The sequence below is a fragment of the Culex quinquefasciatus genome, chromosome 2 (genome assembly GCF_015732765.1).
Source record: "Culex quinquefasciatus strain JHB chromosome 2, VPISU_Cqui_1.0_pri_paternal, whole genome shotgun sequence".
NCBI classification, from domain to species: domain Eukaryota; kingdom Metazoa; phylum Arthropoda; class Insecta; order Diptera; family Culicidae; genus Culex; species Culex quinquefasciatus.
In genome coordinates this window covers 507,780-522,167 of record NC_051862.1, presented here as the reverse complement: position 1 = coordinate 522,167, position 14,388 = coordinate 507,780, and the positions used below count along the sequence as shown (strand labels likewise).

At 37.2% G+C, this 14,388-nt stretch overlaps 1 protein-coding gene across 1 annotated transcript in view; it reads left to right on the top strand.

The window, feature by feature from the left end:
- LOC6040555 (zinc finger protein 423 homolog) overlaps nt 1–14,388 on the top strand; it is a 91,354-nt gene that overhangs the window by 56,372 nt on the left and 20,594 nt on the right. The window lies entirely within an intron of this gene.

Sequence of the window (14,388 nt, the reverse complement as noted above, 5' to 3'; positions counted from 1 at the left end):
ATCATTCCGCGGATCATCGAGAGACCGTTTTGCTGCTTCACAAACCACTTTCCTGATGCCGTTTTGGTGTTGCGCGGTCGCGCGGTTCTGTCGCGATTTCTTACCGCCATTTGTCATATAAAATAAGGAGACCTTTTCGGACGATAGGGTTGCCATCGTCACGCGACTGGCCTACTGCGCTTGTCGTCGTACGGTGACCCTAACCGACATTGTCATGCAGCACTCGCCGTCACCTTGCCTACTACGATGACGACGACGAATGTGCAGCGCATGTACGGACATATCTCCAAGCCAGGCCACAAAACAAATAAAACAAATTTAATAAATCAAGCAAAACGGCAATGGGCCATGTTACAAATCACTCATAAATTAAGCCACGCAGCGAAATGTAACATCTCTATATAAAACAAGGGCCGGGTCCTGTCGCGAGGCGGTGTCGCACTCGTCAGTCACTGTCGAAATCAAGTCAGAAGACACGGGGAAAGATCATAAAGCTCACATCTTGTCATTGTTGTGTCCGAAACCAACCAGAAAGAGAGCAACAAAAAATGCACGTCGGACGTGTGTATAGCGGTGCAATGATCTCAATTTCTTCCCTCCGCTGAGACACCCTCACCCCCTCCCCCCTAAATTTCTTGTTCTTTTAACGTTTTTCGAGCCGTCCAAAGTGGCAGCAGGATGAGGACCGAACCGACCGACAGCCACTTTTTACGAGTCCATAAAAGTGTACCATATTGTCTTGTTGTACCCATTTACCTTACGATTATGTCGAAATTATGCGCGAGTTATTAATAATAAAAACAGTATTAAAACAATAACAATTGCACATGAGTACACACAAAATGGGCAGTACACGAGTGACTGCTTGAGTTCTTGAGGACTTTCCTTGGCGTAGAACAGATCACTCTTGCTGATTGCATTTTGTTGTTACGGTGATAAGGAGCAGAACACATTTCAGGGAAATTCTTCTGAAAGTGTCATTCGTTTTCAGTGCAATCAAATCTTTTTTTTTCCGCTTCCTTGACCTATCAATATAAACCTATCAATATAAAAATACAAATGACAGCATTTCAACGTTTCAATGCAAAAAGTTTTCGAAAATGCATTATACAGCAGTACGGTTTGCAATCATTAGTTTAAAAAAAAAGTTATTCAAAAATCTTCAAAATTTTAGATGTCAAACCAACTGAAAACAATTAGGGAGCGTTCTTTTATTAAGTAAAGCAAAAAATCGGGTTTGCACTTTAAAAAACTTTTTTAGCCAAGTTTTGAGACCATGGCGTGTTATTTAAATTTTTATACTTTTTTGCCCCCGCCCTCTCCTCCTCGACCCTTACCAGAGTCGTAGGATATAAACTTCAAAAAATATTCGCAACGGCCCTACTGTATAACGATAATTCTCAAAGACTTCAAATTTTTTTGAATTAACTAAAACATGCTAAAAAATATTATAAATGCAGGGGAATCCACTTTAAATTGTTTTAAGCTGATTGTGCTTAAAATTACATAGACATCTTGTATTTTTTCCCCTGAGTTTTCCGACGGTTTTTTGAAGCGGTGAGAAATGAAGAAAAATATTTTCAACAGCCTTCTTCCGAAGTTATTTTTGCCAAGGTTTCGGATAATCGAGTCTGGACTGTATATTTTTGGAAAATCAAATTTGACCAACATTTTTTTTAATTGGATGAAACTTTGTGTTTGTTTTTTCTATGACCATGAAGTCATTTAAAAAAGCGGATTCTCTAATCGACTTGGTGCCTTCGGCGAAATTGTAGGTATTGCTTAGGACTTTCCAGAAAAATAGTTACACCTTAAAAACACAAAAAAAATGTGCAAAGATTAGTCACGACTTTACAGGTAAAAAGGCACGTTATGAACCAAAAATTATGTTTAGTGGATATAACTCAAACGTTACTTAGTCCACCTTTAGATGGTTGGTGCCTTCTTCTAATTTATAGAGTGAACTTTTAACATCTCTGGAGTGTAGGCCCAATCCAAGATATGATCTTTTGATTTATTTATTTTTATTTTTTTTCAAAAACTGCATTTTATGTTTTTATATGACCATTTCAAATAGATTTTTGAAACCCCAAAAAATGTTTCTTAAAGTCCAATCAATCACCGTTCATTTGCGTCCAGAGAGCTTAAATCGGTTGAAATGCCGCAAAGTTATGATTTTTAGAAAACAAACCTATTTTTTTAAATTGCAAACTGAAGTTTTTGGACCACCCTAACACGGCGTAGGTAACCCTAATGGCCAAACGAAAAAAATACGGTTCTAATTATTTTGGCCAAGAAACCCCCATTCCAATTATGGGCCCAATCGGACCACTTTTTCGAATCGTGTTGTTTCGTTGGGAATTGCTGCACAGCAAAAATTCCGATGGTAAAATCGCATGCAAAAGCATGCACATCACCTTCGTCAAAAAAGACACTTAATATTACACACTGCATGTACAATTTTTGCAAACACAAAAAAAAGTTGCAACCGACGGGATTCAAACCCAGCACCAACAGTACGGACTGGCGCCTTAGCCCGCTCGGCCATCAGACCAATGAAGAATGGAAAGGATAAACGCATATATGAGCTTGACATTTCGGTCAAGTAGGTTTCCCATACTGATGGGCTACATATTTCAGGGTGTAATATTACATAGAATTTCATAAAATAATGCAAATCATATTTTACACCGAAGCCTTTTACACGCAGCTGGATTACTACTTTTTTTGCTGTGTGTGTATCAATAAGTCAAACAAAGCTGATTTTGAATAAATAAGGACTGCCTCCTTTCAGAATTATAAAAAAAATATGTTTGGGTTAAATCAACATCCAACTTACAGCCCTTGTTCTATAACTGGGTTGACGCTCGGTTAAAACTCAAACAAACAGTTCTAGCCTTAAAAACGTAACTTTAAAAAAAGATATCAGCTTAAAAATGAATCATTCAAGTTTTTAAAATAATCTAATTCCAGAATTGTGCCATTCGTGTTATAGTATGATTAACATTGCTAGAAAAGTTCCTCCGCTGAGAGGGTAGCATCTTTGCTGTGTTTATAGGATCAACACCTTTCATCTGCCGCGCCTGACCAAACTCCACATCAAAAGTGGACTCATTTCTGCTGGTGATGATGACAACAATGATGTTTTTATTGTACTCATTGTTGCTTGCTCGAACACACAACGTACACGACAGCGCGGACTGCTGCTGGACCTTAACCGGAGCACCGACCGAGCCGAGCGAGGGTTGGAGGTCCACCGTAATATTCGCTCGGGCGTTTTATGACTTTATTCAATAAAATCACACTTGAGGTTTATGTCCTCGCGTACGGAGAACACATACTCGTAAACATTTGAACCCTCCCCGAAAAACTGGACACCGGCGCGTTCCGTTCTGCATGTTTTGGCCCGCGCGGTTCCGTTTCTGAACCCGCAGTCAAAACGAGCCGGAGGTCATCGTGCCACTCCGAATGTTCCTCGCGCGCGAAAGAAAGATGATAATGATAGCACCGGTTCTCCCGAGTAAATGCAAAACAATTACGCGCGCCGCCAACAACATACGGGCTCTCTACGGGTTCAACAGCATAACCGGACCCATAAACATAGCCGCTGCAGTCGTCGGCGCGGTGCTTTATTTTGAGCTAACTTGTTGTATTTTTTCGCGCTCGCGCCAAGTCAAAGGAGAACACAGACCACATTATGTAACGCGTGCTGGCTGTTCTATGATATGTGGTCCCAGTTAGCCATGGAGCAGAGAAGAACACGCGCGCGCGAACAGAAAACTGAAACAGCGCTGCCAAAGGGTCAAGCAACGACGACGTGCCAGATCCAAGCAGGCCCGCGAAGAACTAGATGCAGTTTTGCGCGCGTGGAATGCCATAGCACGTTGCAGTCGTCGCAGTTGGCGTCGCTAGTTGTAAACCCGCAGAGGTGCACACGCTCAAACTAGACCAAGTAGAAACGGCGATATTTCGGCATGGACTGTTGCGTTCGCGAACCGCGAAAAGAAGGGATCTGCATGCTGGCAGCATCTTTCACGTTCCGTTCGCGACCCTGGTGCCATTCACAGATTCAGCAGAAGCACAATAAACACCATAAGACGATGGATTAGCTGAGCTGCGCTGCGGCTCGGGCTCGGACCTGGTAATTGTTATTCATTACTCATCGTTATATGATTACTGTGGCGGCGGCGGCGGCGGCACCATCACCGCACACCGGCGAGAAGCAAAGGTGATGACAATGCTGCTGGTTAACAAGGAAGGATTAGCGAGAACGATTAAATCTGTCCTTTGGCCCCCGCGGGCCGCTGCTGGATGATGCTTTTGAGCGGTTGCTGGATGGCAGCGCACCGTGGTGTGGGGTTATGTCGTGAACTGGATTTGAAGCTTGGAATTGGAACGGGTGGTTTATTGTTAGGGACCACTTATGAATACTTCCTGTTACAAAGAGCCGACACAATATTTTAGAGAGATCAAACATTTTAAAATGATTGCAAAACTTTGAGTTGGGTTACGGATAAATTTGGTTTAAAGCAGGGCTGCCTAACCTCCGAAACGCAAAACAGTGTCATCAAGCCCGCGGCGTTTTTGTTTTCAGAAAATCGATCAATTACTGGATGCGCGTCTCAATAAAAAAAAAACTTCCTAAATTCAAAATTCTAATTATGAATTAAAAAAATTGTTTTGTATGCTTTAGCATAAAAAAATATTATTGCTTAATTATTTTTTTAAGGATTATTTTTTCAGGAAAAGAAATAAGGCCGATACAAATATTTTTCAAAGGGGGCAAACAAATAAAAATTAAAAATATCGAAATAACAAAGCATACTTTCAACATTTGCATAAAAACAAGTGTTTTAAAACGCATTTTACACTAGTTCAGTTGATTTGCAATCATTGCTTTAAAAAAAATGTAAAATTTGACGAAAACAACAATTTTAGCAAAAAAAAAGCCGTTTTGTGATACTAAACATCGAAAATTTTCAAAATTTCAAAGATTTTTAAATCAACTCAAACATGCTAAAAATGATTCTAAACGCAGGGAAATGCATCTTAAGTTGATTTCAGCTGATTGCACTTTAATTTCCATTAAAATTTTAAAGTTTTTTGAAAAAAAAAATGTTTTTGCTCCCTGATTTTCGGGCCAATTATGAAGGGAGGGAGGCAAAAACTTTAAATAAAATTGGTACCAGCCTAAACTGGAAAAATAAAGGAATATTTTTTCAGAAAAATACTTTTTCTATTATTTTTTACAAGGTTACAATATCCCAAGAAAAAAATGTAAAATTATAAGCCGAATCTTAGAGCGCCCAATTTCCCGTCCCGGGAAAGTCTGAAGTCTGAAAATTTCAAATAAATTAATTAATTAATTGATAATTTATTTTTAATTAAATTCATAATTTATTTTTAATTAAATTCTGATTTTTTTATAAAAATTTGGTCATATAACATTTGAAAATAAGTTAATAAATCCCTTCCCACCAAGATCAGACTGCGGCTTTTGTTTAAGGTTTTGTTTAACAAAACCAAATCAAATGAAAATTTAATTGGTATAATTCAATATCTCAAAGAGGATTGTACATGGAGAATTAGTTCAATTTCGAGAAATTACAGTTTGAAGTAAAAATAAAGTAAAAAAGCACTGGAGCTACCAAAGTCGTAAAAGGTTAGTTATGAATAAAATTTAACCTGATTGTATGATGATGATAATTTATTGTATTATATGAAAGGTGCCCAAACAAAGCAGACATATTTCAAAATATATGAAAACTGAATAAAATATTGTTTGAAATGAAAAAATACGAGAAGTTAGATTGTTAAGGTAAATTTAATGCTTAACTGTAGAAGATGTTTGTCATGAAAGACATAATGAAAAAGTGTTTGGCGAATTTGTGGATTCAAAAAAAACTTTTAAAGCCGTTGCAAATATTTTTTAAAGTTTATGTCGCCCCCCCCCCCCCTCCCCCCCTTTCAAAATTGGACTGAAAAATCAGGGGGCAAACAATTTTTTTTCCAAAAAACTTCAAAATTTCCATGAAAATAGAAGTCTAATTGACAAAAAACAATCTAAAATACATTTTTCTGCATTGATAATCATATTAAGCATATTTGGGCTTGTTTAAAAATGTTTTGAATTTGTATGAAATTCCAATGAACAGCACCGCAAAAATTATATTTTTCGCAAAAACTGAAATTATCGTCAATACTTAGATATTTCGGAAACTAATGATGACAAAACAACTGGACAGGTGTATTATGCATTTTAAAACACTTTTTTCATTAAAATGTTAAAACCATGGCTCGTAATTTCAATTTTATACTTTTTTGCTTCTCGAGAAATTTAACCGAACATTGAACAATTTTTCACTTTTAAATAATATTTTAATTTTTTTTACGATAAATGTAATATTAATAAACAAGTCTTTATAAATTTATGTTGCTGCCAATATACTTTTCTCCATATAACAAACACTTTAAATATTAAAAAAAAAAACTTTGCTTGCGTCCAAATGAAATTGTACGATTCTCAATTCTATGAAGTCACTTTCAACAATTCTGACTTTGCATATCAACAAGCCAAACCACTTCCGAAAATCGTTTCTTTCCTGACCTCTACGCGATGATGGAGGTCCACAATCAAATTCTACCCATCCATCCATCCGTCCGTCCAACCGGGCGTTGAGCAAGGGTGACAGCGGGACAGAGGGAGTCGGACCTGATGGTCGATTAAAAATTCATCCCGACCAGCTTACCACACCGAACACTGGAAAAGTTTTTCACGGAAATCGCAATTGCCACCGATTTCTACCGATGTCGGAGGCCCAGATTCTGGCCTGCTGCGATCAATTTTTAATCACGTTGGATTGCTCCTGCTGAAATGCAACCCGGCGGCGGTGGCGGTTCTGCCCATTACCTGCGCTGTCGAAAAGTTTAAAGAAGGTCGCTCCAAGTTCCGTGTGTGTGTGTGTCAGAAGAAGGAGAGAATATTTTGTCAACTCACCCGATGACGACCCATTACTGATGGGTTTGGACCTTGCTGCTGGTGGGGGGTGACCTGTTCGGGATGGTCAGGATTGATGATGAGATTGGCGACGAGTCAAATTGATTTGGATGCGGTGGACAAACGGACTGACGGACCGGCGCTGGTGACAGGTTTTTGGAATCTCCGGCAGGTATATAATTAAGGAACAGTGATTGGTTGACATCTCTTTTGCCCCTGCTGGATGCTACCTGTTAGATCGGTCGAAGGGAGTTCTTTGGGTGAGGCGCCTGTGCGATCGAATCTGATCGTGATTAATGGTTAGGCTATTTTTGTAAGTGTTGAGTGATTCCTGCAGGCGATGATTTGATGTTTTGACATTGATTAGTCATTTGGGAGCTCATGGGTTTTATGAGCAAAGTTGATAAATTGTTTTTGTCTGGAAGATCCTTGAATGAGCAACTGTATTAATGGACTCGTTTATCCTTAAATTCTAGCTGTTTCAACTTGAATTGCAAGCACTATAAATACTCAGTCATTAATTAAATGTGTTTTCGTGTACAAACTCTACTCAGCGTATCTTGCGAAATCGTTTAATGCTCCGATTTTAAATCCTTTTCCCAAATCTCACCTCACAAGGATAACCCAGCATGTATTATTTACACCGGGGCCTGTCCCAGCTATTTTCTATTATCCTCAAAGAAGACAGCATGCAATGCTGCGCACGATTTTAATGGTTCTTTCTTGCTGCCTAAGCTGCTTCCTTAATTTATAGGGCTAAATTTCCGCCATCGGAAGGCGCACACAAAACGACCACTCGCCCTGGCGGAAGGATGCAGTGGCTCACACACAGAACCCGAAACCGAAACGAGGCCCCCTCATTCATAACGTGAAATTAGCAATATAATAAATGTTTGGAAAGCATTTAAAACTGTATGTTAGTGGGTTGTGTTTGTGCAAAGGAGCATGAATAGAACTTAGGGAACGCATATATCCTTGGCAGGTTAAGAAATTCAAAATCAAAAGTTCGTGGCTCAATTTGTTTAATAAATTTATCAATATCAAACTTTAAATGATCAAGAATTATCATTAGAAGTCTGATGGAAACACATGCTTTTCCCCTATATCTCAAAAGGACAAACCCTTAACTGAGGCACCACAGTAGGCGGTTGGAAGTTAAAGGATGCCCATAAAACAATTGCGTGATCTTCGACCATTAAATCTCTATTTCACCTACTCTTTTACCTACAATACAACTCTTCACGAACAAACAAAACAGAAGGAAATATGAAAAAAAATCAAACCTGGGCAAAGCAAAAGAACGAAAAAGATTTCAATGCAACTTGATCGCATTTTACCATTTTTCTTCTTCATCCGTACATAAAGCACCAAAACTCCCAAACCAAACATAGCAAGCCGGGAGAGTCACCCCTTTTGGCCGGAAAATGCTCTTTCTCTTATGTTTGTTTTTTCCCTCTCTTATGTTTAAACACGCGGTTTCCACAACCAGCAAGCATGCTGCGACGATCACCTAACCACATGTTGCTCGTTCCTCTCCCGCTCTCTCGGTTCGTTCGTTCCTCTCCCACTCTCTCAATTGTGAGGCGTGGTAAAATTTTATGTACAAAACGAAACTCGCGTTTGCTCTCTCCCACCTTCGTTTTCTCTTTCGCACACATTTGTTGCTATTTTTCCTTCGTTTTTGTTGACTCTTTTTTTCTCAACCCAACGATGGAGACGCCTGGCAGGGTGAAAAATTCTCCCCAATAACTGACAGGCGCTGGAGTGACGTTTTGCGGTGAGATCTGGCTGGCTGGAAAGGCTTGCGCTGTTGGTGTGGTTTGCATAATTAACACATATCGCCTCGGGTTGCTATGTTGACAGGCTGACTGTTGTGTCGAGCAAATTGTTTGTCGACCCCTCTTTTTTTTTTGCTTTGCGCTACTTTTGACTGCATGCGACTTGGGAGGGTTAATTGATTTTTAAATGACGATTGGGAATATAACTCTTACGGTGGAAACAGATCCTATCTGAGTTGGGAGGGAAATTTCAATTCGAGAGTTTGAATGTGATTTCCTTTGACAGATGCATTGCCCCTTGTTTAATGGTGGTTAAATGAGTGGTTTATAGGTTACTAGAGAATTAACGTTCATTTGTGCTTCTGAATTATTTGAAAGGGTAGTGCGAATTTCTTATAAAAAGAAAAAAAATTGTACAGCTAAGACTCGGTTATCCGAAAGCCTCGGAACAATATAATTTGGATAATCGAATTACGAAAAAAATCTTTGGATTGTTTTTGATTGTTGAGCTTGAATATGATCTCGAACATGCTCTAAGAGAGCGTTCTTTTATTACGTAACGCATAGGGGTCGAAGGTTGTGGTCTCAAAATTCAAAACTTGTAAAAAGCTCAAATCGACGTCGTCGTGCACTCGCTATCTTATCGACGTTCTGAGAAAAACGCGTTTGAATGTTTGACGTTGAATAAACAAAAACAAATGCACGCAATGTAAACAATAACAAACACGTTTTGTTTGACTGACCATTATGTGCATTGTCCCGAAGTTTGGTTGAAGTAGGTTGCTGGAGTCCCGAGTTATAATTACAAATGTTTACGGTAGTCTAACTTATACGTGCGTCAAACGCGTTCTGACCTGAAATCTCTTTGGCCAGTTGTCGCAATTACATCAATTTTCAGAGAGTGTCAAGATAACACGACAAGATTGAAACTACTTTCATATGTAAAGTGACAACAATGCACGGAGTTTTTTCGGATTTCGTTGAATATCTCAGCATTGAAATCGAATTTTGGTGATCTGCGAAGGTCAAAGGAGCTGTACAAAATGGCGTTCTTAACTCAATTTGGCCCAAAATGCACGTACGACAAGTTAGCACGAAGGCGACGAAATTAGATTGAAAATACATAACTAAGCATTGTATAATATGTTGAATAGTTTAAAATCGATTTTACAAGTTGAATGTTGAATGAAAAATGAAATTTTAGAATTTTTTTATCTTTCATTTTCTAGGTTAATTTTGAAGAAGGGAGGGAATAAAAAATGCACTTAGTTATTTTTGATGATTTTTACAACTGGCTGATTTGATGGAAATTGTGATACAATTTGAACGTCCGATTTCATTTGAAATTAAAAATAAAAACATAATGTTCAACAAACTGATTTATTGCTAATTAATTCCATCGTTTAATGGAATTATAAATCGTTGAAAATATAAATCAGCATAATAACAATAGACCAAGTTTTTATTTAGCAACAAAACGCTTTTCAAAACTTTTTTCATCAGCAAATTTCGCTGTTATTGACAATCTTTTTACATCAGGGTGAAAAGCCAAATTGCATATTTTCCCCACGATCATTCCCGTTATGTGTTGATTTAAGTGCAAACACTGCCGAAAATGGGTTTCCGTTAAAATATGCACAACACATTGCAGCATGCGGCGGCGGCTGTTCGAAAGCAAGCAACAGCAACAGATTCGTGAAACATCAGCGCTTATTTCACTCGCAATCACAGCCTGCTACGAGAGCTACGATATACAAAGCGCAAGATAGAATGCAAATTTTCATCACCGCATTTCCATTACGATGGCTCGTGCACCATTTCACGTCACTGGGTTTGACATTCTTATTTTGCTTTCGGAATTTTCCGAACCAAACGACAAACTCTTGCACTTTTCGGTTTGGTCACCACCTCTTGGAAGCCAACCAAACCCGACAATATCTCCCGGCCGGCTGCACGACGACAGTGGGGGGCCAAACGGAACGTAAATTTGCATGAGAGCAACTTTTTCGGTGCCCAACAATTTATTCATTTCACATATCCAAATTTCAATTAATACCAGGCAGAGCAGGGCAGTATAATGTACTTTACATGTTTTTCAATTTCGCACACAATTAAACCAGCCTGGATTCGGCGGAAGAGTCCAACTGACGACGGGTGTGACGGCGGTGGTGAACCTCTCCCGGGGGAATAGCACAATCCTCCGACGGGGTGACCAACTTGGTTCTCTGCACAGATACTGATCTGGCCCGGGATTTGATGGAGAGGGAGGAAAACGTTTGGCCTACTGTGACCGCCAACGTGACGGCTTCTCAACGATGACGTGTGTGTGTGTGAGTGTTTGTGCGCATGCTAATTTTTTCGAGAGGCACTCAATGGACCAGGTAACCAGGTTCGGTTTACGAGTTGTGCTCGACACTGGAGATTTTATCTGTTGTGCATTGTTTCACTGAAATGTGAGGGAGCGTTTATGGATTGAAATCACAGCAAATGGATCCTTGAATTGGACATGAATCATAAAAATTACCAACGACTGAGATGACGTTGTTTGATTGTTTTGGATTTGGACTTATTTTCTTAACGGAACGGATTTCTTTAGCATTTATTTGATTTGTTCGATGAAATTTAATGTAATTAAATCAATATGATTTGAAAAAAACTTTTTCAACTACACCTGCAACTGAAACCATGCGCTTTTACCAAAATATGGCTCCATTTAGAAGCTCCAAGATTAGAACGATCCCCAATACGTAACGCAAGTTTTTGGATTTAAACATTGATTGTAAATTATTTCATAGAATTTTGACGATTTATAATGTTTTACTTGAAGGAATGTTTTACGCTTCAAACTTCATTCAGATTCATTAAAATAGTACAATTGTACATCATTCGATTTGATATTTTGTCAGAAGTTTACGTTTGAACTTTATACGGGAGCTGCGGGTAAGACGGCCATCCACTGTTTTACTAAGTATACTAATGAATATTACTAAAATGTTTAGCAATGCTGTTTCTCGTGCTAAATAATGAATACGGAGTCACCTTTACCAAACCTATTGTTTGAAATAGTATAAAAATAGCTCAAACTAAACAAATAATTTTTCAACTTGAAACTGGATGTAATTTTCATGACTAACAGGCATTTTTGTTAGGTAAAAATATGTATTTCTTTCTTTAAATATTTTTTCATGTTAAATAGAAGTTTTCCTCAGATTATGTCCCTCGGACTAGTTTTAAAAATGCGATGAGCTATTTGCAAAAAATGTTTAAAAAAATAAGTTATTTGGGGGCATGCCAAGAGATATTTGTACATAAGGAAAAGCATTTTCGATAGAACTACCCATTTATAATCAAAATGCGTACCGTTTCGACAATATTCCTTACTGTGATATAGCAATACTCATTGTATAGTATGAAATCCTATCAAACATTCCATAAAAATCGCTTGTATAATTGTGTTTACATAATTTTGATTTACTTATACTAATCGAAATACACAAACTAATTATGTTGTATCATATTGTGATTGTTGTGTTGTTAAAACTCACAGTTTTTCATGAAATATGGTCGCAATGGTATAAAATCCTCAAAGCCAGAATATAAAATTAGTAAACAGTATTTTTTCTTCACGTTTCAATTTTTCAACAAAAAAAAGTTATGCTGTTCAGAGAAGTCTGTTCAACCTAATTAATGTCATTTCTATAAGGCTGGTACAAATATTTTTAAAAGTTTTTGTCACCCCCCCTTCAAAATTGGCCCGAAAAATCAGGGGGCAAAAAAAATATTTTTACAATAAACTTCAAAATTTCAATGAAAACTCAAGTGCAACCAGCTGAAATCAAATTTAAATACATTCTCCTGCGTGTAAAATCATTTTTAGCATGTTTGGGTTTATTAAAAAATCTTAAGATTTTTTGAAAATTTTCGATGCAAAATCTTTTTTTTCGATACAATTTTTGTTTTTGTCAGATCTTAGATTTTTTGAAAACTAATGATTGCAAAACAACTGAACTAGTGTAAAATGCATTTTAAAACACTTTTTTCATTTAAATGTTCAAAATTTCAATGAAAACTCAAGTGCAACCAGCTGAAATCAAATTTAAATACATTCTCCTGCGTGTAAAATCATTTTTAGCATGTTTGGGTTTATTAAAAAATCTTAAGATTTTTTGAAAATTTTCGATGCAAAATCTTTTTTTTCGATACAATTTTTGTTTTTGTCAGATCTTAGATTTTTTGAAAACTAATGATTGCAAAACAACTGAACTAGTGTAAAATGCATTTTAAAACACTTTTTTCATTTAAATGTGAAAACTATGGCTTGTTATTTAAATTTTTATATTTTTTATTTTTTTGCCCCCCCCCCCCTTGACCTCGGCCAGGGCCGAGGGACAAAAACTTTTTTAAATATTTGCATCGGCCTAATGGAGTAATAATAGAACAATATGTACGTAAATTGAGATCAAAATAATCTGTTGTGTAAATTTTATGAGACTTCTCCTTTAGGGTGGCCGTCTTACCCCCATCTCCCCTACGTGTCGTGACCTACGACACGCTGCAATTTTTTTTTCCAAAGTTCCCCCTTTTGATTGGCTTGAAAAATCAAGGGACATTTTTTCACAGAGAACTTTCAAATTTAAATTAAATAAGACGTTCATTCAACCCAAAACCATTCAAAATGCAGTTTCCTGCTTTGATAGTAATTTTCAGTTTATTTGTTACAGTTATAAAAATATGTTAAAGCCTCGTAATTTTTTTGGTCAAAACTAAGCTTTAAAAAATCAAAGATTGTAAAACAACTGTACTGATGTTTATAGTATTTTAAAACACTTTTTTCAATTAAATTTTAAAACCACAAAAAACCATTTTAAAATTTCTTTTGTTGTCCCCTCCCCTCGACTTTGGCCCGGGACATAGAATTGGAAAATATGTGCAACTTGTTTTTTTTTTTTTTTTTTCTCTGAACCAAATTATATTTGCGTTCTTTTCAGTAAAGAGCATTTAAAGAACAAGGCATTTCTTAATTTGATAATTCGTATATTGATCGAGAACTGGTCGAAAAGCCGTTTTGTTTTCAACTGGCGCATAGGACCTTTTGAAACCTATCTCAAGATTTCAAACAACATTTTGAAGCAAAAAGTATCATAAAATGCTATATATGGATGGACATCGATTGAAGTAAAATCTGGATGTCTGAGGTTTAAATAAAAAAGTGTCCACGTGGTTCACAAAAAAAAAATCGTTATCTTGTTTGGAACCGTTGAGTTCAAATATGACCCCAAAATTGCTCTAAAGTGATTTGGAAATTTTAAATCAAAGATGACTTTGATGAAATATTAAAAAAAGCATTTGTCAATGAAAAGAGCAACAAACCAATTAGATTAAAGGTAGAAATAGAAAGATAAGGTAAACTTAATTTTTGTGTATGATTCGATTATCCGAAAAAACTATCGGAACTTCGGATAATCGAGTCTGGACTGTGTTTTGAGAACTAAAACTTAAAATCAACAAAATAAAAATAATAAAATATTCTGAGACTTACTGTTCACTCGCCTAAATGGTGCACCAAGTCTCCAAAACCTCAAAACATTGCAAACCAGCACAGGTCCAAGCTTC